This window comes from Lathyrus oleraceus, chromosome 1 (genome assembly GCF_024323335.1).
Source record: "Lathyrus oleraceus cultivar Zhongwan6 chromosome 1, CAAS_Psat_ZW6_1.0, whole genome shotgun sequence".
NCBI classification, from domain to species: domain Eukaryota; kingdom Viridiplantae; phylum Streptophyta; class Magnoliopsida; order Fabales; family Fabaceae; genus Lathyrus; species Lathyrus oleraceus.
Genome location: NC_066579.1, coordinates 313,500,406 through 313,528,023, shown reverse-complemented (window position 1 = coordinate 313,528,023; position 27,618 = coordinate 313,500,406). Strand labels below are relative to the sequence as shown.

Genomic DNA, 27,618 nt, shown 5'->3' with positions numbered 1-27,618 from the left:
ATCATAGTGCATGTCATTCTCCAGACAAAATACCAAAAAAACTCATCCATCTTTTGTCCGTGAAGCAAAGTGATTCTCAACACGCGTTTAGAACAAAGAACCATGTCTCAGGAGATGATGGACGAGCTAAGGAAAAGCCAAGAAGCACTAAAGGAGGAACTTAATCTTTTGAAGAGCCAAATGAGATGGGTCTTGGAAACGGTGCAAGTCTTGTTGAGAAGAGAGGGTCACCCAATATACGCTGCTGCAACAAAGAGAGCTACTACCCCGCATCCATCCGGTGTTACCTCAAGTCAAGGGAAGTTCTATGTGGCAACTCCTCATTTACCAGTATATGGACCTCCCTCAAGACGTCATCATCAACATCCTCTGGCCATTCCTCCTCAAAATCACCGAAGTCAGGTTCAAAACAAAAATCAGAATCAGAGCAAGAAGAACCAGGATCACAATGACCCGATTCCGGTGCCATATAGCAAGCTCTACCCGCTACTGATCCAGAATGCTTTGGTGACCCCTCGAGCCCTCACGCCTGTGTCACCAGACCTACCATGGTACAATCCAAATGCAACATGTGAATTCCATAAAGGGGCATTGGGACATGACCTAGATTCTTGCTGTGCGCTAAAATATTTGGTACGAGAACTGATTAACAAGAAGAGCTTAGTCTTTGAAGAAGATCACCCGAAGATCAAGTGCGAATACCATACTGGAACAATGGGACACTCCATCGAGGAATGCAAGAGTTTTAAGCTCAAGCTGCAAGGATTAATTGACATAAGGTCACCAACACTCAAGGAGGAAGGCTCAGGTACATATACCTTGATTTCTGGGCCAGATAATGAGAAAGGGAAAGGACCTTTGATACCCCTCAAGGTTTTGTACCACAAGGAAGATGTCAGGGATGTGGCTAGTGAGCTATCATTGTTTCCTGGTAAGAGCATGGAGATACCGCCTTGGATTTCCAATGTCACGACCTATACCAATGAAAGGAAAGGAGAAGTGAGTAGTGGATCCAAGAGGGCTGCGTTCGACGATGAGATTGAAATAAAAGAATTTGAAGATCATCATGTCAAAAAGGTGGTTGATCCCAATCTTCAAGTTTGAAGAAATCAATTCCCTAAAGCTGGCAATCATTTGGCAGTCTCAGCATTTCTTTGTAGTTTCCTTGCATGTTGATTGTTAATTGCTTTTAAGCATTGTTGTTTTCTTTGAATTGGTAAGATTAATGAAATGTTTATGCATCTTTTGAATTAATCCATTCGTATTCACTCGTTTTTCATTTATGTTAAAAAACAAAAACAAAAATACTCCTCTCATTCACTTCTGTTTATCAAACTGTTGTGTTAACAAAGATTGGAGGGAGGATGATGAAAATGCAACACCTGAAACTGTTGTGGTATGCTTTTAAGTAAAACCTTGTCGATGATGTAAGGCATTGTTTCAAATCCCCAAACACTGAAGAGATAAGGAGTTAATCCCTAGTCAACCACTTTGAGCCTAGAAGTTGGTGTTTATTTCGGATCTAAAACCCTTAATCTTAACCTGGGGCAGGGTAGTTATGTTCAGATAGTTTGATCGTGCATTCGATCTTTCAAAAAAATCGTCCATATGAACACCCTCCAATTAGGTTCAACCACATGTTATCCTTCGCGCACATGTTGAAGTGTCGAAGAAGTTGAGAAAAGCTAAAATTAGTGTTGGTTGATCCTCATCCACCAATAATGTGGCAGTCAACACCTTTAAAAAAAATAGAAAAAGTCCGCTAGGTCAAATACCACAAAAAGACTTAGGCAAAAGTTAGGGCATCCCGATGGACCAAAAGCTTCAAAGAAGCGGTCCAGGCAAAATAAGGGACAAAGAAAAACAAAAAGAGGTCATTAAATCCTCGACAAAAAAATATGGTGACTGCCATTTCAAGAAAATTCGTCTTGAATCCCCATCACACCTTCGAACCCTCTTGGAAGTCGAATGCGTGTATTGAATTAACTGAACATAGGAATTGGAGATCATCAAGAAGAAGGGGTGGGTAAAAACAAATTTTGAGCCTTATATCCTTTTGTTTCAAAAAAACCGTGAACCAGACCACGTTACAACCCTTAAAAGACCTAATTGAGGCAGGGTTTATTTTGAAGGCATACTATAACAAGGCTGTGTTAACCTGACTCCAAACGATTTTTGTTAATCATTTGATGGCACCAACTTGCATACTGTGAATGACTTGATCACCATTGTGTTCTTATCAATGACTCGTTCACTGTATTTCACCCATTTATATCAATAAACTTTGATTTCAAATTTTTGCATAAACATTGCATTAAAATTACCATTTTTTTTGAATGCACAATCTTATTTGCAAGTCAACACTTAGCGTCAAAGAAATTCCAACAATATACAGTTGAAGAACTGGATGGAGTGAAAGAAGTCTAGTCAAGGGCAAATCACTTTGAGCATCAGTTAATTCGAGCTAATCACTCCATGGTTCAGTTAGCCAAGAGTAATTTGCTTCAAGACTTAGTCCGGGGCAAGCCACCTCAGAGCTCAATGAGTCCAGCTATCCAAAGGACAATCAATCAAGAGTCTACCATTCCAACATTTGGTTAGTCAAGTTCAGACCTTTGCAAGTTTCAAACACTTGGGGCAAGCCATCTCGAGGTAGTCTCATGGAAAGTTGTTTCCAAACCCCTTCGCCAGGTGAACATTTCCAAAGACCCAACAAAACTGGGGCAAGGTGAGCCACAAACTGGGGCAGAACCTCCTTCTTTGTGCTTTCAAACTGCTCAAACGAATTCTGCCATACATCAACAACTATTGAGTTTAAGACGAGTGCCTAAAAATTATGCTAGCACGATTCATTGATCCTCCAAAAGGATCCATTGGCTAAGCTGTGGCCATCAAACTGGATAGAATCCTCCCTTGACAACATCTATCATAAAATATTTGGTTGAGTTCTCGGTGTTGAGGAATCATGAGCTTCCATAAAAAGCCTTTACAAACTCCCAGTCTGCTCAGGTGTCAGCATTCTCATAGCATGATCATTCATATATCATGCAAAAAAGAATACAAATCATGCATAGCCGAAATGTACTTCGTGCTCATTTTGCATTGACCCAGGTCTTGTTGTCGATCCTATGATCCTTGGACCTCTAATTCCAATTTGTCTTTGGTGCCCTTAAACCAACATCCGGTTTTCGCAGTCATTTTCAAGTCCAATTGTTGTTGGCAAAGTCCGTTAAAAGCTGGTTGTAGTCCATTGCTTACGGTCCGAGTCCAATTGTTTTTATTCCGGGGTCAGGTTATACTTGAACCTGCTCTGAAGATTCTTTGTTCAATCCTATTCAGGTCTTATATGAACCTGTCATTGAACCTTTTTATTCCGGGGTCAGGTTATACTTGAACCTGCTCTGAAGATTCTTTGTTCAATCCTATTCAGGTCTTATACGAACCTGTCATTGAACCTTTTTATTCCGGGGTCAGGTTATACTTGAACCTGCTCTGAAGATCCTTTGTTCAATCCTATTCAGGTCTTATATGAACCTGTCATTGAACCTTTTTATTCCGGGGTCAGGTTATACTTGAACCTGCTCTGAAGATCCTTTGTTCAATCCTATTCAGGTCTTATATGAACCTGTCATTGAACCCTTTTATTCCGGGGTCAGGTTATACTTGAACCTGCTCTGAAGATCCTTTGTTCAATCCTATTCAGGTCTTATATGAACCTGTCATCGAACCCTTTTATTCCGGGGTCAGGTTATACTTGAACCTACTCTGAAGATCCTTTGTTCAATCCTATTCAGGTCTTGTACGAACCTGTCATTGAACCTTTTTATTCCGGGGTCAGGCCATACATAAACCTGCTCTGAAGAGTTTTCCTCCTTGATTATTCCCCAGCATTGTCAGGTCATATATGAACCTGTTTTGTTGTGTCTGAACCTGTCATAGCATCTTTTTCTTCATTCGGTTGTATTCTAAGTGCCGTTTATCAAATCTCACTTTGAATACTCTCCAGTGTGTGTCTGATTCTCCAGCAGGACAATTTTCCCAGCAAGTTGTTTCTTACCATTTGTCTGTCTCCCTGTGGATCATCAGCATTCCCCACAGTTTTGGTCGGCCTAGTAGCATCTCCTGTCAAGGGTCCATCATATCCCTAGCAGATAAAAATTACAAAAAAAGAATCATACACCCATGCATATCATGTCATATCATATCATATCATATCATGTCACATCATGTCATAGGGATTCAGGATCAAAATCCGGGTCTTTTTAGTATTTAACCATCTCCCACTATGATCATATGAAGAGTGTCCTGCTTCATATGATCTAGTGGAGGATACTTAAATAGGGGCAACTGTCATACCCCGATTTTGACCCTGAAATTTTTCCGTTTTTTTTCTTTTTTTTTTTTTTTTTTTTTTTTTTTTTTTTTTTTTTTGTTTTTTGCATTTTTGCATACATTCATCAACATAAAATGGATTTTAATATCTTGACTCTTTTTTATTTTTAATTTGATTTTAATTTCAAATTAAGTTTAATTCCAATTGTCAATTTAATCTTAATTATTTATTTTTACTAATGATTAAAACTCTAATCGATTTTTATTTCCAAATGAATGTTAGAGTTGATATCCAAGTAATTTTAAATGAATTATAGATTAATTGGTTTTTAATTTGGTTTTTTTGTTGATTTGTTATTAGTAATTAAATTGACATTCAAACTAATACTGGATTATTCCTAAAAAGTCCACATCCATTTTTATATTTAAAATTCAAAATCCAAAATCCATTTTCCATCCATGGTGCATTTCAAATCAAAATAGCATATACTCATTTCATAACATTCAACTTTCAAACATTTCCAAACTCATTTTCATACATACATTTTCAAGACCAATTACATTTAATTACCATTGCATCACATCCATATCCTACAACTAATTCCCACGTTACAACCAATTCTAAAAAAATCTTACTATACAAACTGTTTCATAAAGTGAAACAAGGAACCCTTTTGCATTGCTGCTTATGCAGCGTTTGACCAGAACAAAAAAAAGGACTCGTTACACAAGCTACTTTTACCAGGTCTTGACATTACAATTTTGGGTTCCAATGATTTTTATTGAGAGGCGCGGACTCCCTTTGACACCAGAATCATTGGCCACCCTTCCACCTTTTGCCTCCATTTCCTTCAATACCGATGATGCTAATGAAGGAAACTGTAAGCCTGAAGTTACTTGTGATAATCCCATTCAGAATCTCTCCATCACCACTCAACCTCAACAGAATTCGCGGCAGACCTCAAACCGGTATGTTTTGTCAGCCTGCAAGCATAAGCAAAGCGCACAAGTCGTGAGCAACACAATGGAAAAATAACAACGGCATGATACAAAACCAATGGCAGAACAGAACCATTAGGAGTTACTGCTCAATTAATGGATTCTAACAACAATCACAAGAAGCCATGGGATTGGCATGGAGAGGATTATTGTCTGCAGAATGCAATCCCGAATTTCGATATTTCGGAGGAGTTGTGGAATGATGTGCCTCAAAACAGGGAAAATCTTTCCTACATGTTTGATGCTGAAACAACTCCGATTAAGGCTTGCGGTGATTTGGCATATAGTGTCAACAATGCAGATTCAAATTCAAGATATATTCAAAAGGAACAACTAGAGGATGGTAGGGAGACTTCTCAAGTTAAGAGGCGGCGGATGCTACAATTCGACAGCCAAGAGAGTGACAATTCTCTTTCCAACAACAGCTCATCCACATGTCAAGGCAAACCTCTCAGGCTACTGCTGCACAGATGAATCTTTTGCAATAGTAGAGACTTTTGCAACATCAACAGCAGTAATTCTTAAAGTCAATACCTCAGCAGCAACGGTCCCAGCTACCGCAACAGTTTCAACAGCGGAATATGCCCATAAGGTCTCCTGTGAAACCAGCATATGAACCTGCGATGTGTGCTAGGCGACCGACACATTACATGTATCAGCAACAACACAGACCTGAGATATGTTCTTGGAAATTTTGTGCTCGGCATCATGAAGAGCTCACCCCCAGAAGATTGTTAATTCCTCAGGTTAGTCAGCTTGAAGCAGTTGCTCAAAAATATCAGGCGTGTACACAAAATACAGCACCCAATCTATCCATTCCAGAGTTGCAAAATGATTGCAGTTTGTTTGTTGCATCAGCCCGTCAGTTGGCAAAAGCCTTGGAAGTTCCATTGGTTAATGATTTAGGATACACAAAGAGATATGTGCGGTGCCTACAAATATCAAAGTGGTAAATAATATGGAAGAATTGATAGATTATAGCAGAGAAACAGGAACAGAAACAAAGAGGGAGAAATCGTTAACAGAACATCGAAACAAAAAGAATTGAGAAAAGAGACCCATTACCTTCAGGACTTTCATCCGGACTTCCTCGTGAAAAGTTGGTTTTGGCAGAAAGTATTAAAAATGAGGGTACTTTTGAAGCTGCTCGTATCAGAAGTCATTGTGGCAGCGATAATGTCAAAGACATTAGAGGCAGTCCTTCTGCTGGTCCTAAATCTTCTACACTTGAACCTAAATTTAAGCATAACAACTTGGATAAGGGGAAAGATGTTGCTAATGATCATTCTCAGTTTAAATCTAAGCAAACATCTGATTCACACGAACCTTCTAATGCAACATTGCCGGTGAGTGAGGCTGATGAAGATTCTTAATGCGGCGGTTAATGATTGTTGCATTGGGACTCCGGTTTGTTTCATTGATTTTCAGGGAAGAGCTGTTTGGGATGCTGCAACTATTGCTGGTTTGAACCCATTTCGGTTGCTTCATCATACTACTACTTAACTAGATGGGGTCGGATTCAAAGTAGCAATTGGATTCCATAATTTTGCATAAGGTAATATCCATTGGAAAGTCAACGAACAAGCTAATGCCAATTTCCCGTTCCAAGCCATTAACCTGCAGTAACAATAATTACCAAACAGTGAAAATCCAGAAAATTCCCCAAATTGGGATCAAGACAAAATTCAAGAAAAAGCTTAAGCTCTGATTACCTTTTCCAAAATCCATCATCAGTTAGGAAAAGCACTTCTGAGCGTGAAAAAGCGCTTCTGAAAGCTTTCTCTTTTGAGCCATTTACACTTCCAAAACCCTAAAGATGTGAATATAAAGAGGAAGCGAGTGAGAGAGAGAGGGGGGCGGCGGAGGTCGATTCGAAAAAACCCTAATCAATCAGAGACGAAAAATTGAAAAAGGTTAGAGAGAGCAGCGAAGAAGAAACCCTAGAAGATCTTTGCGGCTACAGTTCAAAAAAAAACCTAACGAAATAAAAGAAAGAGAGCGCTCGGAGGGATTGAAGAGGCCGTTTTACCTGGTCGTCAAAGCTTGTTGGTCAATCCCATTGCAAGTGGTGAGTCTTCATCTCCGACCTCTATTGCATTTCGTGATTCACTTCCCTTCAGAATCTTTCCTCTTAAGTTTTTTTAAGAGTTTGATAGCGTGAGAGAGACGAGAGAGACGCGATTGAGGGGTTTTTTTTGGGCGAACGTTGAGGGACGTGGAGAGCGATTAAAGACGCGATTGAGAGACACGGGTTCATGAGAGACGTGTGATACAGAATGAGAGTGATAGAGAGTTTGAGAAAGGAAGAGTTCATGTTCATCGAACACCAGTTCTTTCATTGTCTTTTCTTTTTATTATTTAACTTAAGGAACGTTTAAAAATCATTTAACTCCATTTAAGTGACATTAACGTTGGTATTTACAGTAGATATTAACGTTGGTATTTTCCCATGTTTCTTTTTTTACTATTCCCAACTCATCCAGTCTCTTAAACCCAACAGCCATGCGGCTGGGTTTGATTACCGGTAGGCCAACAGTTTTCTTTCATTTTAGTTTTTATTTTAATTCTTTCTTTTTAATTTACTTTAGTTTGTATATTTAGATTAGTACTGAAATAATAGTTAGTTGTTAAGTGGCCTGGTGGAGAGGGGGTAGTTCCATAGTCTTAGGGGGAGTGGGTTTGATACTCATACGTAGCTTTTTTTAGTATTTCATTTTTTTTCTTTAGTTTTTTAGTATTTCATTTTCTTTTAGCTTCTAATTTTTATTATTTTTATTGTCTCTTAGTATTTTGTTTCTTGTAATATTTTTGTATGTCCATGTTTCTTTATTAATTTCATCATACATGCAAAACCATTTTTAAAACAAAAAAAATCATATTTTCTCGATTTAATATCGAGCCCCCTTTTTCACACCCTTGTAAGTCGATTGTTTTTTAAGCATCGCCATCAACCTCACATAGCTTACTCTTGGGCTTTCTTACAATGAGCCGGTTCCCTTGCACTTACACTCATGCATTATTTGTTTGGGCCCGATTTTATTTATGTCATGATTTTTTAATCCCCATTTGACAAAATATACCCCACTCCCAATGTGTAATAATTTTGTACTTCTTATTTCTTTTATTGTTTGGTTGTTTAATTAGCTACTAACACAAGAATAAAATCAACAAATTTCAAAAATACAAAAAATATGACTCGATCCAACGTCGAGTATTTTTTCAATAAACAAATCAACTCATTTCTCCCTCCTATTCCATCCCATCTCAAAACTTCATCAAATGATTGATTCAACGTCAAGCCATTTTTCATAATAAAAACTCAAAAGCATTAATTCACATTCAAGACCTTTTCAATAAAGGTGGAAATGGAACATGGTGTATACCATGCACTCCTGAGGTTAAGATTCGAGACGTATGCCTCGCCAATCTTAACTCTCGCCATCATCCAAATTTATCCACTTTGTGTTCTCTCAAACACTTACTCATCTTTCTCAATCACTCATTAATACTTGATCTAGGTCAAGTCATTTTCATAACAAACTCAAAACACCTAATTCTTACTTAAACACTTTTTCAATAAAGATGGAAATGGAACATGATGTATATCATGCACTCCTGAGGTTAAGATTCGAGACGTATGCCTCGCCAATCTTAACTCTCGCCATCGTCTAAAAATTGTCAATGTGGTTTCGTCAAACCTTTTTCCTCAATCAAATCTAAGATACTTAAATCTTATTTAAAGACTCTTTCAATAAAGGTGGAAATGGAACATGATGTATATCATGCACTCCTGAGGTTAAGATTCGAGACGTATGCCTCGCCAATCTTAACCCTCGCCATCGCCTAAAATTGTCAATGCGGTTTCTTCAAACCCTTTCTCAATCAAATTCCAAAATACTTAATTCCTAACCTAATACTTTTTCAATAAAGATGGAAGTGGAACATGGCGTATGCCGTGCACTCCTGAGACTAGGATTCGAGATGTATATCTCGCTCATCCAAGTTCTCGCCATCACTCAAAATACATCCAACCAATCAAACTTTTTTCTCGCCGCCGTGCGATTAATCAAAAACTTTTCATAAATGAAAGATATATTGTCTTAAGTGATACAAAACAATGTTTCGGCCACGATTGTTGAGTAGAGATAAATGACGCTTTTCCGAATGTAGATTTATAAATCCGTTCGATGTGTGGTACGCGTCCACTCCTCATCTGTTTTGGGTAAAACGATGTTTTTGTCGATTAATACAATATAGCTTTCGCTAAAATCGACCAACAAACAAACATTTTTCTACCCAGAACTACGTAAGCCTTGATTTCTCTTTTGAGATACGTAGGAGCAGGATTTGTAAATCTTGTCAGGCCCACTAATAAAAAACTTAGGTTTAGTCCTTCGTTAAAAAATCCAAAAACATTTCTTCTCTCTTTTATTCTTTCTTTCCCACCTAATAATTTGAAAAGCCTAACATTTCAAACTAACATTAATGCACACAACTGACCTAATGGTTCCCGTTGAGTACAACGGACGTGAGGGGTGCTAATACCTTCCCCTTGCGTAATCGACTCCCGAACCCTGATATTGGTTGCGATGACCATATCTTATCCTTTCTTTTGTCTTGGGTTTTATCGATATTTCCCCTTTCCTTTTTAGGAATAAATAAAGTTCGGTGGCGACTCTGTTCAGTCCATCATTGCGAGCGTGCGATCGCGCTTCGCTTTGAAGTCGTATCCCCATTTTTCGAGGTGCGACAGATGCGAACACTATGAACACTTGAGCACTTTCCCTCAAGGACATCCTTACATGTCTCACGGTCATGAAACTCGACTCTATACTTTCCTCAGATTCAAGAAACTTCACTAATTTATCAAAAAAATTGATATGCACATGGTTGAACTCTAACCAATTCATTCTCATAATAAAATAAAGTTGACTTAGAGGTAACCTAAAGGCAAACAACCAAATTTCATACGTTCCAATTACATACATTATTACAACAATTACTCAACAACACCCAAAACAACTCATATGCACAACCTTTATGTAATACAATGCAACAATGACTCAACTCATGCATGTGATACTAATTCAATAAAAGATTCTTCATACGAACCGGTCCCAACATTTGAACCTCGAGCCCTAACATCTGAGCTCCAAGCCCCAACATCTGAGCTTGGGATAAGTCACTAGTCTCAACATGTGAACTCGTGACTCTCCGATTTTACAACAACGCCAACATATGATTCATGTAAAATATAATACACAACCATAACAACTTAACAACAGATTTATAGTTCCACATCTAACTGTAAATAACAACGTCAAAGTAATCCCCACAACTTGACTACTCACCAAAATCTCAAATATATAATCATCACATAATTATCTCATCATCAACCCAATGCAACACCATTAGATTAACCAAACAATCAAATTAATCAACTAACATTCAATAAACACGCCAATCAAGAGCCAAAAATCAACCACGCGACAAAACCACACCAAAAATCCAACTCAGCATACCAAAACGCACCCACTGAGACGATGATGGGTAGCCCGTCACTAGGGTGACACCCGTCATCCCCCTTTTCCCTCAATCGTCACCCTTGTGACTATTGGCAAGGCTCTACGTTTGTCTAGAGACCATGACGGTCTCCCTGTCAGACAGTTGATGCATGTCAGTACCTTAAAGCACGTGACGACCAGATCATCATGCAGGTGATGCCCGTCACCCTATTAACAGAAGCATAATTCATTTTCTACTATGGTGTTTTGTTCAGAACTCCGATTTTTCGCCCCATACCCTCTAATCGACCATAAGCAACAAGGAAAGTAAAATGTTATCATCACAACCTCACATACCAATCAATTATTACTCAAATTAATCAATTAATCATAAATTTTAACACTTTATTCAACATATTCATATCAAACATATGAAAACAACTCATACCACTATTATAATTTCAAACACTTAATTTTCATGGCAAATTAGTACAAGAATTTCATAATAATTACAATAATTACATCATATTATCACAATGATTTCATCCATATCATCAAACATTTAATCAATGGAGCATAATAGAGAAAAACTAATGGAGATTAAGGACTTCTTCCTATCCATCACGCAATTGACACCATATTTAGAGTAATTCCCCTTACCTTGGATTCCAGCAACAACTCTAAGCCTTGGAAATGGTGATTTTCTCCCAAACCCTTGTTCTTCCTTTTGCCTCTCACTTTGCATGTATGATTGTTGTATATGACTTAGGGGTTATTGATGAGTAGGTGATAGAGGAGTTTAGATTTAACAAGGGTGCTCATTTTCACCTATCTTGACTGTGGGATAGGTATGGCGATCTAGTGCACAGGGTATGTATGAGATAGCCGCTAGGGTTTACATGAAATATCTTGTTGGATGTACTATCTTATCGGAAAAGTATCATGTATATATCGACGTGAAGTACATGTGGTTGCTTACTCACCTTGAGCATTGCAGCTAGGCAGAAGGGTGTCCAACATTGACTATTCTATATGTTGCGCTTGGAGAGGCGATTATTTTCTAGACCAGGCAGTTGCCGGTTATATGAGTCTACTTCAAGTATAACCAAATTATTATATCTTATTATGTTAGTTCTTTTTATGACATTTTTTATGGTTATATGAGTCTTTGTTATTGTGTAGTGCTAGATATACGAGCATTTCTCATCCATTTATGATAGGCAGCTTGTTTCTACCACTATTGAGTCCCCACGGGCCAAGAGATGAAAGGGCGGGCATGCACACCCGGAAGGTGTTGCGGAGTACAAGAAGAGGATTGATTTGCTGGTTGTAGAAGATGTCATCTAGACACCATACACAGACCATATAGTGCATCAGGAGTTCGATGACACTTCACTTTTCTCTAGTTATTTGCAATGGAAGACGTTAGTGGCTAGACACTTACCTGAGTGGTTCTTGCGACAGTTTGGATATGTCCAAGACATCCCACGACCAGTATATGTTATTCCGGCTGAGGGCATTATGTAGCTAGTTTGTTGGTCACATTTTGTGTTCTGCACGTGCCATTAGAGATCGTGTAGTGGATGTTAAGTTCTTTGCATAGTATGTGGATGGGTACTTGGAATGATACCTTATTGCGACACACCCTTGAATCATCCCATCTAGGTAGCTTGAAGATGATATCGTACCTTCCCATGCTAGATCTTCTCATGATGATGTTGGGGTACCCTCTGATGATGTGTCGCCGCCTCTACTGCCTCTACATGGTGTTGATGACGCTTAGCGTATACAGATGATAGTGATAACATGAAATAATATCACATTTTTGGACTCGATTTAATAAAATTATATTATTATTTGATTCGATTTATTTTATATTATTCGATATTACTTGGTATTTTCCTTCTATTTATTTCAGGTAACATAAACTGAAGCATGTGTAAAAAGGAAAGAAAAGGGGTGCAAAAAGAGGATTCTCCAAAAAGAAGCATTCCACTAAAGCCCAGCCCACAACCACAAGGAAATGTGTTGTGATGCTGTGACGACCGCCACACAAGGCGTGACGAGCGTCATGCCCCTCTGCTCAGTGTTACGAGCGTAACACAGGGTGTGACGGACGTCACACCCCCATTCCTATTTCTTTGGCTTTGACGCGTAACAGAAGCACGTTCGGCCTTTTTCTTCGCTTGACTCGTTGACACGAGGAAGCCTACTGAAGGAATTTGGGAAACAGTTACATGATGGATTAAGATAAATAGATCCTAAGTGGTGCCCTGACGCTCACGCTCCTTTTTCCAGATTTCCACGCCGTGCATTATTTTACAGCATTATATTTTTATCAGCATTCCAAATTTTCTTCATCAGTTTATTACCTTAGCATTTTTACTTCCTTTTTCTTTGTTAGCTTAATTTTTAGGCATTCAATTAATTTTCTCACAATAGTTTCTACACCGGAAACTACTGTGTAACTTTTACTGGATCTAACCTTACGTTAGATCATAGTATTTTATTCCTTCGTTTTATTTTTCTGTCTGATCGAAGATTGTGAAGAACAAATCCAACCGGTTTGTGGTGGAGTGTTCAAGCATCGAAGTTAGAGAACAACCAAGATTTCTATTAATTTTACAGGTTCATTAATTTATTGTTTTAATTTATATATGCTTTGTACTGCTGTTTATCTATATTGTTTGTCTGATATGGTTGTATTTAAGCATAATTATTGTTTAGGCCTGTTTAGCATGTCCGGCTAATTAATTTAGATATCGGTATGTAAAGTAAGCGGAATAAAGGAATCAAAACTAAGTTGGTTTAAATTTATTTAAAAATATAGTCACTCTTTTTATGGTCTCAATTTACAGAGTTAATACCAAAGTTTTTGTACGAGAGTAAAAGACATAAAGAAGTTAAAATCAATAGAACGACAGTTTGAGCTTTTAACTGGACAGTGTAAATTGGACATTAACTTTAAATCAGGGCGAAAACAATTTTTAGAGTTAATTAAATTCTAATCATTTTCAAAAAGTATTTTTAAAGGTTAAATGTGAGGACGAGAGTTAAGCATTTAAGTTTAATCATATAATCTAAGTCAACAGAGCGAGAGTTTGAGACGAGGGTGTTTAAACGGTTAGTATTTTAATAAAAAGGGTTTCTATAGATTCTATTGTTTTCAAAAAGTGATTTTAGTTTTAACTAAATAGTGAGAGCGTACGTTAAGGTAAAATCATAGTCTATTCAACAGAGCGAGAGTTTGAGAAAAGGCTTTTAATCAATAGTGTCTAATGAAAGGACTTATTTTAAAACTAAGAAACCAACGAAGATTTGATTCCCTAATTACGACGAACTACATACCGATATCCGCGTTATTTGATATTTAATCTAGATCCAATTTTAGTTTTACTTTTCCCCCTAATCGACAAAGTATCGTCCGCCTTAGCTTTACGAAGTAACCTTAGAAAAACGGTATATCGATTCATTAAGTCCCTGTGGGATTGATATCTTTTAAAACTACGCGATTAGACTGTGCACTTGCAGTTAATACCCCAATAGACTCATAAAGAAGCGATCAAGTTTTTGGCGCCGTTGCCGGGGACTTTTATTTAGTCGATATCGTAACTCTTCTGTTACGCTGTAGAGACTAAGGCAATTTTTATTTTTTATTTTGTCTTTCGTTGATTTGTATGCCACACACTCGCTCACAAGGCGAACCGTATTACTTACGAATCAATGACGTTGAACGATATCTCTGAGTCTTACGACGAATTCAGGAGTATCTTGCCGCAAACAATCTTCCTCCAATCGAAATTCCTGATCTCAAAAATCTTCTTCCTTCGCCGATACCCGAGATGGCAGAACCAGCTCGTGCTCTTCGAGATTACGCTGCTCCATCACAAGATGAGCCGCATTCGAGTATTGCTCCACCCGCAATTGAAGCGAACAACTTCGAACTTAAACCTTCGCTGTTGCAGGCAGTGCAACAGAACCAATTTTCTGGAAATCCTACCGAGGATCCAAACCTTCATTTATCCGTATTTGTTCAATACGCTGATACTGTTAAAGCTAATGGTGTAACTTCAGAGGCAATTCGACTTCGTCTTTTTCCTTTTTCGTTAAGAGATAAAGCTAGAAGATGGCTTCAGTCTCTTCCTTCCAACTCAGTCACCACATGGAATGAGTTGAAGAAAGTCTTTCTTGCCCGATATTTTCCTCCAAGCAAAACAGCTATGTTAAGAGCCCAGATAAATGGATTTAAACAGAAAGATAACGAGTCTCTTTTCGAAGCATGGGAAAGATACAAAGACATGATGAGACTTTGTCCACACCATGGTTTAGAGGACTGGTTAGTAATTCATACCTTCTATAATGGTCTCTTATACAACACAAGATTAACAATAGACGCCGCCGCAGGTGGTGCGCTTATGGATAAACCTTACGCTGACGCTTATCAACTTATCGAAAGCATGGCCCAAAACCATTATCAGTGGGGAAACGACCGAACAATGGTAGAAAAACCTCAAACGAAAACTGGCATGTACGAGATAAGTAGCCTTGATCATGTTAATGCAAAAGTGGATGCTCTTGCCCAGAAAATTGAAAGTTTAAATGTATCACCTCCAGCTGTCGTGGTTGCCGTAACTCAAAATTGCGAAGTCTGTGGAATTCAAGGTCACACTCCTACAGATTGTCAACTCCTAACAGGAATCCAAGCAGAGCAGGTGAACTATGCTCAAGGAAATCCTTACTCGCATACCTATAACTCAAACTGGAAGAACCATCCTAATTTTTCATATAAGAGTAATAATGCTTTATACGCACCAGGACAAGCTCCCAGTCGAGCCCCAGCTATACCTCCTGGATATCAAAAGCCGACCCCATCTACACCTAACAATAACGTTCCTAGAAAATCCAATTTGGAAATCATGATGGAGAACTTCATAGCTTCTCAACAACAAACCAATAAAGATTTCTTAAACCAGAATGTACACACTAACGAACAAATTAAACAACTAGCAAGTAAAGTAGATGCCCTGGCTACCCATAACAAAATGCTGGAAACACAAATCTCGCAAGTAGCTCAACAACAAGCGCCTACTGCTGCCCCAACTGGTACATTTCCTGGACAGCCCCAACCTAACCTGAAAAGCCACGCTCATGCAGTTATACTAAGAAGTGGAACAGAGGTAGAAGGACCGTCTGACCCAAGGATTGAGAACCAAAACTCTAAAAAGTCAACTGAGGAAGAAAGTAGACCTAAGGAAAAGGAAGAGTGTAACAAGGAAACCGTAGAAAAGAAAGAACCTTATGTACCTCCACCTCCTTACAAACCACCTATCCCTTACCCTTAGAGGCTAATTAAAACCAAAGACGCGGGCCAATTTAAAAAATTTGTTGACCTACTGAAATAATTAAACGTCCTCATTCCTTTCACAGAAGCTATTACACAGATGCCTTCATATGCTAAGCTCTTAAAAGAAATTCTTTCTAATAAAAGGAAACTTGAAGAGAGCGAAACTGTTACACTCACTGCTGAGTGCAGCGCGATAATCCAAAATATGCCTCCTAAACTTAAAGATCCTGGTAGTTTCTCTATACCCTGTCACATAGGAAAATTTGTCATAGACAAAGCTTTATGCGATTTAGGAGCCGGTATCAGTGTTATGCCCTTGTCCATATGCAAGAGACTTGAAATGGGAGAATTAAGACCAACCAAAATGTCTGTGCAATTAGCAGATCGTTCCGTTAGATATCCCGTAGGAATTCTTGAAAACATTCCCGTGCGCATAGGTCAATTCTACATCCCAACCGATTTTATAATTATGGACATAAGAGAAGATGAAGTTACCCCCATTATATTGGGAAGACCATTCTTAGCAACCGCCGGTGCTATCATAGACATAAAACGAGGACGATTCACTTTCGAAGTAGGAGAAGAGAAAATTGAATTCATTCTTTCCAAATTTTTGAAAGCACCTGCAATAGATGACACATGTTACTTCATGGATATCATCGATGAATGAATAAAAGAAACAGAATTAGAAAATGACGAATTGACTGACTGTCGTGTAGAAGACAGACTGAACCAATGTTTAGCATTAACATCGGATTCTACGCAATGCCTTAAGAAACCTACCCTCGACCTGAAAACACTTCCCAAAAATCTGAGATATGAATTCCTAGACCCAGAACTTGAACGACCAGTGATAGTCAATGCAGACCTAGGAAAACTCGAAACCGAAAAACTCCTACATATCTTAAGAAAATATCCAACCGCACTAGGATACAACATCACCGATCTTAAAGGAATAAGTCCTTCTATTTGTATGCACCGCATCATGCTAGAAGAAGTTTGTAAAACTTCTAGGGAACATCAGAGGAGACTAAACCCGATCCTGAGTGAGGTAGTGAAGAAGGAAGTAACGAAGTTATTAGAGGCAGGTATCATATATCCTATATCTGATAGCAAATGGGTTAGCCCTGTACACGTAGTACCAAAGAAAGGGGGTATAACCGTGATCGAAAATGAAAAAGGAGAAACTATAACCAAACGAATTGAATCGGGATGGAGAATGTGCATTGATTATAGAAAGCTAAACAAAGCAACCCGAAAAGATCATTTTCCTTTACCATTCATAGACCAGATGTTAGAACGATTAGCCAAGCATTCTCATTTCTTCTATCTAGACAGTTACTCAGGCTTCTTTCAAATACCAATTCATCCTATGACCAAGAAAAGACAACGTTCACATGTCCTTTTGGTACCTTCGCTTATCGACGAATGTCGTTTGGCTTGTGCAATGCTCCTGCAACCTTCCAAAGGTGCATGATGGCAATATTCGCCGATTTTCTCGAAAACATCATGGAAGTCTTTATGGATGACTTTTCCGTATGCGGACAAAGTTTTGAAGAATGCCTTGAAAACCTAGAAAGAGTTCTAGAACGATGTGTAAAAGTAAACCTAGTACTTAATTGGGAAAAATGTCACTTTATGGTACAAGAAGGGATTGTTTTAGGACACATCATATCAAATAGAGGAATTGAAGTAGACAAAGCCAAAATAGAAGTAATCGAAAATCTTCAACCTCCAAAAACTGTGAGAGAAGTACGAAGCTTCTTAGGACATGCCGGTTTCTACCGACGATTCATTAAAGATTTCTCTAAAATAACTAAACCTTTAACCAGACTATTAATGAAAAATGTTGAATTCATCTTCGACAATAAATGTTTAGAAGCATTTCAAACACTTAAACAAGCATTGATCTCCGCGCCCATAATGCAGACCCCGGATTGGAATGAACCTTTCGAAATAATGTGTGACGCAAGTGACTACGCCGTAGGCGCTGTTTTAGGACAGCGAAAGGATAAAAAACTTCACGTCATATATTACGCGAGTAGAACTCTAGATGAAGCACAAATGAATTACGCCACGACCGAGAAAGAATTTTAGCAGTAGTATTTGCACTAGATAAATTTCGTTCCTACTTGGTCGGAGCTAAAATAATCGTTTACACTGACCACGCTGCCATTAAGTACCTCTTAACAAAAAAGGACGCTAAACCCAGACTCCTAAGGTGGATCTTGTTGCTACAAGAATTTGATTTGGAAATCAAAGATAAAAAAGGAACTGAAAACGTAGTAGCAGATCACCTCTCTAGACTTGAGAACCTAGAACCGGAAAGAACATCGATCAACGATGACTTCTCGTACGATAAACTTATAGCTAATTTGGAAGAAAATAGAGTTGATGAATAGGTAGAGACCACCTTGGTTGTATGCGTTACACCATGGTACGCTGATTTTGTCAATTATTTAGCCGCCGGAGTGGTTCCACTTGATTTATCCTACCAACAAAAGAAACGATTCTTCCATGACATAAAACATTATTATTGGGACGACCCTTTACTTTTCAAAAGGGGCCCCGATGGTATTTTTCGTCGGTGTATACCTGAAGAAGAGGTAGAAAGTATAATCCAACATTGTCATTCCGCTCCTTATGGTGGACACGTAAGTACATCCAAGACCTGCTCTAAAATCCTACAAGCCGGTCTTTATTGGCCAAACATATGGAAGGATGTGCATGCTGTTGTCAAGAAATGTGATAGGTGTCAACGCACATGAAACATATCTAGACGTGACGAGATGCCACAAAAGGGCATTTTGGAAGTAGAAATTTTCGACGTATGGGGAATAGATTTCATGGGACCTTTTCCACCTTCTTTCGGTAAAAAGTACATACTCGTAGCGGTTGACTACGTATCAAAATGGATTGAGGCTATAGCTTCTCCAACAAACGACACACGAGTAGTAACTAGACTCTTTAAAAATATAATTTTTCCAAGATTTGGTGTCCCAAGAATAGTCGTCAGTGACGGTGGATCGCATTTCATATCTAGGATACTCGAAAAATTATTGTTTAAGTATGGTGTAAAACATCGAGTAGCAACACCTTACCATCCTCAAACTAGTGGACAAGTGGAAGTGTCTAATAGAGAAATTAAACAGATATTGGAAAAAACAGTCGCTACGTCAAGAAAAGACTGGTCATCAAAATTACCTGAAGCTTTATGGGCTTATCGAACCGCTTACAAAACTCCCATAGGAACAACCCCATTTAAGCTTATTTACGGAAAATCTTGCCACCTCCCGGTAGAATTAGAACATAAGGCCTATTGGGCTATTAAAAATTTAAATTTAAACTATAAGGCCGCCGGTAAAAAGCGAATTCTTGATATAAACGAATTAGAGGAACTTAGACAAGACGCCTACGAGAATGCCAGAATCTACAAGGAAAGAACGAAAAAATGGCATGATAAACGTATATCAAGAAAAACTTTCAAACAAGGCGATGTAGTCCTATTGTTTAACTCTAGACTTAAGTTATTCCCAGGAAAGCTACGATCTAGATGGTCAGGCCCTTTCCAAATCACTAATGTCTTTCCCAGTGGAGCTGTAGAAATTAAAGGAAAATCTATTGAACCATTTATCGTAAACGGGCAGCGTTTAAAACATTATCATTATGCTGAGAACAATGAAGACTCGCAAGTCCTGCACTTAGACGTAATATCTTCAGAATTTATAGATTAACATTTAATAGTTTTACGTCGAGCTTGCGACATTAAACAAAGCGCTTCGTGGGAGACAATCCACAAACTTTTATTTATATTTCTTCTTTGATTATTCCCTTCTTTTTGATTTTATTTAGTTTTCATTCTCCGTATTCTTTATTTTAATTAAATTTTTCTTCTTTTCTTCTTTCGGCTTTTGGCCAAATCCTGACTAAAACTCTTATTTTTCTTTTCTTTAGTTAACTCTAACCTGATGGCACATATTGACCGCATGGGTATCAAATTCAGAGGGAGAGCTCAGAGACAAAAATTTGAAGAACTTTCTGAGAGAGAGATGCACCCAACCTTCTATGCTGATGAAGATGCAATGATCGTACTTGGGCTAAGAGATAGTGTCCTGTATCTGCTGAATCAAATAGGGTGGGAAACCACTCCTATTCGCAGACAATTTCTTACTTACCGAAGGCTAACTCTAGAATTCCTTAGCTCCCTGATCTATTTACCAAACCATGGAAAAGGAATAAACCGAGGTTTCATTCAATTCAGGATGTTCAATATGGAGTATCAGTTTAATATTCAAGAGTTTACTAACCTTTTAGGGTTCCTCGCTTCTTTTGATACATTCACCATGAGCCAAGAAGACCTTTTTGAATATAGCGAGCTTGAGCATTTTTGGGGAAGTTTAAGTGGAAATGACGACCCTGAGGAACACGAGTTTCTCTCTGGAAACATACATAACCCGACTTTTCGCTATTTCCACAAAATCCTAGCACACACTCTTTTTGGAAAGAGATCAAACATTACCACAGTATCACGTGATGAACTCTTCATAATATTCTGTGCTTCCCAGAACCGTCCAGTGAATGGTGTCACTTATATGCTGGCGAGTTTTGACCTCCTTATTCAAGATGACCGTGCACCGATTCAAATAGGAGGGTTGATAACTATGATTGCTAATGCTATTGGATTGCGCCAACCCATGCTTGCTTTGAACCCTTTTTGTGGCATTGAGTCTATGAACATACATTTCCTTTTCAACACTTTGTTTATCAGAAATCTGGGACCTGAAGAGTTTGAATTAGTAATTAATAACCAAGTTGTTTACCTATTCACAATGCCTAGTCCGATGACTAGTGTCCACGACCGAAACAATTGGCTTTACAACCTGGATGGAATACCTTCTCCTGTTAGATCTGTTGAAACCATCCACGATTATGAGATTCTTGGCAACCAGATTCCTTATGCTGAGTCTGATCCGCAGACGCCATCTGGTTACCATGATGCAGCCTCTCCACCTCATCCTATCCCGTCCGCAGAATCAGCAATACCTGATCTTAGACATCATCTGCCCGGAAATGATTATAATACCGCTATTCAAGCTTTGATGTCAGAATAAGCTGCCATGAGAGAAGAGTTAAATATGATGGGACATGAAATTCTGCAATACATGAGCACTATGACAAATCATTTTCTCGAGTTGAACCGTCGTGTCAATTCATTTGCCCCTCTAGCGAAAGATCCTACAATTGGCTAGAAGAATTGGAGTTAGCTAGTTTTAGTCTTAGGATTTATAGTTTTGTTTGACATTATTTTTAATTTTAGGATTTATTTTCCGCATGCTTTATTTTATTTTCATATATTACATTATGTTTATTTTTATGGAGCTATTGGCATTATTGGTTTATTTTATTTTGATTTATGCAATATCTACCATTACCAGTAATGAGATTCACTATATGCTACTACTTACATAGCCTATTAGAGAAAAAATATATATATACACTATGGTGTGTAATAGAATAGCATGCATGGCAATTCAAAAATATTACAGTAGCAATTAAAATAAACATAAACTAAAAATAAATAATAATAATAATAATAATAAAAACAATTCATGAAGCACCCACGTAAGCGGAGCACGAGTGACCGTTACAAGCACCTGTGTGACGAGCGTCACACAAGCCATCACGAACGCCACGCAACCCATGACGCCCGTAACACCTTCTATCACGAGCGTGACAGCGTGAATGCTCGTAACCGTTGCTGACCGTTGGGGACACGACCGTTAACCCCCCACCTTTTTATTTTCCCCATTAACCCACCTCTTTACACCATTCCACTCACATTCATCCACATTTATTTTTCTCTCACCCACTCCTCTTCCCAACTCCCAAACGTTTCCTATAAATACCTACAATACCTTTCTTCCTACACCACATCATTCCAACAAACCATTCTATACAAATACATTTTCATTCCCTTTCCTTCTTTCAACCTACCTATCAATATGGGAGAGAACCCAAAATTTGGAAATATCATCTTCCGATTTGAAGACGATAACTATCAACGAGAGCAGTTCGATCGGTTCCAACAACGAGGTGTCGTATCTACCAGGTATCCTGATTTAAATTGTTTACAAGAATTAGGATTACTTCAAGGTGTGCAATGGCTACTTAGGCTTTCTGATTTAAATTTTCTTTGCTCACAAAATCAACCTACCTAGCCATCACTCACCTTAGAATTTTTAAGTTCTTATTCATACACCACTCCAACCGGTGAAGACGAGTACTTAACCGGTACCGCAACTTTCCGCATGTTCAACACCGAGTACTCACTATCCCAGGATCAGTTGAGTGCCATGCTACACTTTCCTGTAGGAGGCCAAGTCCACCCAAGAATCCCTCCGAACTCACAGTGGAACATAACGCCTTCGACCTCTTTAGAAAAATATCCGGTGTGGAAACCAATAATTGGGATGCACTACTTGCTTCACATATACATAACCCCACTATCCGGTATTTTATCCGCATTCTGCAAAACACCATTTTTGGTCGACCCAACAACAACAAAGTCAATGCCAAGGAATTATTCTTCCTCCACTGCGTCTTTGAAATGGATACAAAGGTAAACGCCGCTTCTTTCTTATTTCACCATATTCTCACCCTATGTGCTAGAGGTCGTCAACCTTTTGTGATTGGAGGATTAATAACCACCATAGCACTTGGTCTGAATCTAGGGGACCGACTTCAAAATTTACAATCTCTGCCACCCCTATTTATGGATATAAGCTATTGTCGCTCCAGCCGCTTAATCAAAAATAGGGTAGGCGGAAGGTATTATCTTATGGTGAATAACCAAGAAGTCCCAAGCGTTGTTTTGCCCAACATTGCCCTCACAAATGTCACCAACCCCGACCGATTCATCTACGATCTGAATGCCCCCGAAGCTACCGAGCCTACACAAGCAAACCCGCCCCCGGACGAGTTTGAGGAAATGGAGCAAGGTGATCACGGTCCTGAACAACAGTCAGCCCCGCTTAACCCTTCCGATAATGAAACTGGTCCATCCTCCCGACGTCGTCGAAGAAGAAGGCCAACAACTAATGATGACATCATGGATGCTATTGATGCCATGCATGCGCAGAATAACGAAGTGATGCAACTGATGCGCCAGATGCAACATCAACAGAAAGCGAGGAATGCAATAACCGACCAGCGGTTCACTGACTTGCTCAACAGGTTTGATGACTTGGAAGTACGTCAACGCTCACCGGGTCCGAGAACAAGAGGACGCAGGCAGAATTGAGCATATTTATTTAATTTTCCTTTCTTTTCGCTTTTCTTTAAAACATTGGGGACAATGTTTCACTTAAGTGTGGGGGGGAAAAACTTTGTTTCCGTTATGATTATTTCTCTTCCAACATTCCTCTTTCAAGTATGTTATTTTCCCTTTCATTGTTATTTCCCTTTTATAAAAAAAAAAATATAATATATTTATTTTAAGTCGAGTCCCTAGTGTGAAAATTTTGTATTATCTTTTCCCCTCAATTTTCTTGAGCCATAACAAAAAAAAGTTTAACACTTAACACACTCGATAAGTATAAAGGTTGCTCATTTTATAAAACTTGAGTGAAATCAAGACAAAATTATTACCACCTCAACGCTCTAAAAACCTCAACATGTTAGATCAGGATAAGTACCTATTATACCAATTCCTTGCACTTTTAGTCTTATAGTAACCCCGAGTAGTTTATACGAGAAGTCGGCACCATCTTAATAGCAAACTACGTGGAGAGCCGATGAGTATAAGTGAATGATTCCCAAAACAACATAAAAAAATATATAAGGAAATGCACTAATTAAGTTAGGTGATCCTTACCAGATCATTTAATCCAAAGGTTGCGGACCCTACAAAAGCACAATATGAAAGATCCATTATGAGTTGTTTCAGCAAGTATCTGGTGCTGAACTTGGTAGGGAGGACTACGGTCCGATCCCCCGCAATTTACAATGGACTTAATAACGAAGTTATCCAACTTATGTACCAGAGGTTCTAGCTAAAAGGGGATCAGAATCACTAACCGGTTACTCCACTATGTGCGCGAAACGATAAAGAGCTTAATGTGATTTCGCTAGAATGAAAACGGGTGAAACAAGAGTAAAAGAACTAGGCTAGCTATAATAGCATGACTCGAACTGGTTTGCATAAGGTGGGGTTATCTGATGTTGTGACGGTAGTTGTTGATGTTAAGACTAAACTCAGGTTATTCCTAAACAAGATTTACTTGCAACCTGGTACGAATTGATGTGTGTTTTGAAATTTCATCTGGCTAATATTATAAATCGATTTATACATTGTATCTTGCTTGAGGACAAGCAAAAGTCTAAGTATGGGGGAGTTTGATAACATGAAATAATATCACATTTTTGGACTCGATTTAATAAAATTATATTATTATTTGATTCGATTTATTTTATATTATTCGATATTACTTGGTATTTTCCTTCTATTTATTTCAGGTAACATAAACTGAAGCATGTGTAAAAAGGAAAGAAAAGGGGTGCAAAAAGAGGATTCTCCAAAAAGAAGCATTCCACTAAAGCCCAGCCCACAACCACAAGGAAATGCGCTGTGATGCTGTGACGACCGCCACACAAGGCGTGACGAGCGTCACGCCCCTCTGCTCAGTGTTACGAGCGTAACACGGGGTGTGACGGACGTCACACCCCCATTCCTATTTCTTTGGCTTTGACGCGTAACAGAAGCACGTTCGGCCTTTTTCTTCGCTTGACTAGTTGACACGAGGAAACCTACTGAAGGAATTTGGGAAACGGTTACATGATGGATTAATATAAATAGATCCTAAGTGGTGCCCTGACGCTCACGCTCCTTTTTCCAGATTTCCACGCCGTGCATTATTTTACAGCATTATATTTTTATCAGCATTCCATATTTTCTTCAGCAGTTTATTACCTTAGCATTTTTACTTCCTTTTTCTTTGTTAGCTTAATATTTAGGCATTCAATTAATTTTGTCACAATAGTTTCTACACTGGAAACAATTGTGTAACTTTTACTGGATCTAACCTTACGTTAGATCATAGTATTTTATTCCTTCGTTTTATTTTTCTGTCTGATCGAAGATTGTGAAGAACAAATCCAACCGGTTTGTGGTGGAGTGTTCAAGCATCGAAGTTAGAGAACAACCAAGATTTCTATTAATTTTACAGGTTCATTAATTTATTGTTTTAATTTATATATGCTCTGTACTGCTGTTTATCTATACTGTTTGTCTGATATGGCTGTATTTAAGCATAATTATTGTTTAGGCCTGTTTAGCATGTCCGGCTAATTAATTTAGATATCGGTATGTAAAGTAAGCGGAATAAAGGAATCAAAACTAAGTTGGTTTAAATTTATTTAAAAATATAGTCACTCTTTTTATGGTCTCAATTTACAGAGTTAATACCAAAGTTTTTGTACGAGAGTAAAAGACATAAAGAAGTTAAAATCAATAGAACGACAATTTGAGCTTTTAACTGGACAGTGTAAATTGGACATTAACTTTAAATCAGAGCGAAAGCAATTTTTAGAGTTAATTAAATTCTAATCATTTTCAAAAAGTATTTTTAAAGGTTAAATGTGAGGACGAGAGTTAAGCATTTAAGTTTAATCATATAATCTAAGTCAACAGAGCGAGAGTTTGAGACGAGGGTGTTTAAACGGTTAGTATTTTAATAAAAAGAGTTTCTATAGATTCTATTGTTTTCAAAAAGTGATTTTAGTTTTAACTAAATAGTGAGAGCGTACGTTAAGGTAAAATCATAGTCTATTCAACAGAGCGAGAGTTTGAGAAAAGGCTTTTAATCAATAGTGTCTAATGAAAGGACTTATTTTAAAACTAAGAAACCAACGAAGATTTGATTCCCTAATTACGACGAACTACATACCGATATCCGCGTTATTTGATATTTAATCTAGATCCAATTTTAGTTTTACTTTTCCCCCTAATCGACAAAGTATCATCCGCCTTAGCTTTACGAAGTAACCTTAGAAAAACGGTATATCGATTCATTAAGTCCCTGTGGGATCGATATCTTTTAAAACTACGCGATTAGACTGTGCACTTGCAGTTAATACCCCAATAGACTCATAAAGGAGCGATCAGATAGCAGCCATTATGGATAATCTTCTGGGTTTGGTGAACCCATATGGTGAGATTTATACTTTGGCATCGCAGACATCACACATAGCACGTTGGGGGGGCCTATTTAGACCGTATTATCATTTTTATTATTATTTGTATATTATGTGTAGTATTACTTAGACATTTGCACAACACTACTTATTAGATGTCATTTTGGCATTTACATTGATACATGATGAATATAACTTAACATTTGACAAAGGCTTACATAACTTAGACAGACAATTACATAACTTAACGAAACAATAATAAATAAGAAAACCTAAACACTACCAGTTGATTTTGGACGTTTCAACATCTTGATTATGTTTTCGACAAATATAGTAACTGTCACATCAAACTCAATCAGTCCCTTAATTAGCCTACAGTGATATGTTCTCTGCATAACTTTCAAATCTTCATTGGTATTCAACTTCATAAGTTCGTATTTCACACTTCCATCAGTATCAATCCAGTCTGCACAAAACTCGATCTTACTCATCTTTCTGTTTTCGATGTTAGGCAATATATTATTCTACTTGGATCTCAGAACAACAAGACGTGTGGTGCCTATGGATGGGAATAAGACATGCCGATCTATAGGGGCTTATAGCCAAGCCTATTTAAGGTCAGGCCATGCCAAACCTATTTACAAAAAAGGTTAAGCTTGAGCTTTTTTAAAATCTTATTTAATTAAATAGGTCAAGCTTAGGCTATTAAAAAAGTCAATGAAGCCTTATAGACCAGCCTATATATTCATATATATTAAAAATATGCTAAATAGGTTTGTCTATATATGCATATATATATATATATTATAAAATAAGCTAAATAGGTCGTCCTATATATGCATACATAGCCCGACCTATAAGGCTTAATATGTAAAAGAATTATTTAAAAGTTTTAATGTGAAACATGTTTTAAATAAGCTTTCAGGTTAGATCAGACTTTTAAAAAGGCAGGTCGGGCCAAAGAAATAGTCTATAATAGGCCATAGGTCAGGCTTAGGCCTTTTAAATTTATCGTATGTCAGACTCAGGTCTAAGCCTGACCTATGGCCTATTATAGATACTTTTTAAAAAAAACAATATGCCCTACTACATATCGGATTTTTGAAATATCCAATACACCAAATTTTTTAAATACACTATCAAATTGTTTAATTATTACCGGATATTTTGGTTGTTCTACCGGATTTTCTCAAGGGATGTCATCAGACAGGAGTAAGTGAACCAAAGAAACAGCCCAAAATTGGGAAA

The 27,618-nt window shown here is 38.0% G+C and overlaps 1 non-coding gene across 1 annotated transcript; it reads right to left on the bottom strand.

Annotated features, from left to right (window-relative positions):
- Positions 1 to 15,055: 15,055 nt before the first annotated feature.
- On the bottom strand, positions 15,056 to 15,162 carry LOC127116015 (small nucleolar RNA R71). Its single transcript, XR_007801006.1, has one exon. It is a non-coding gene; the product is annotated as a small nucleolar RNA R71 (small nucleolar RNA).
- Positions 15,163 to 27,618: the final 12,456 nt, after the last annotated feature.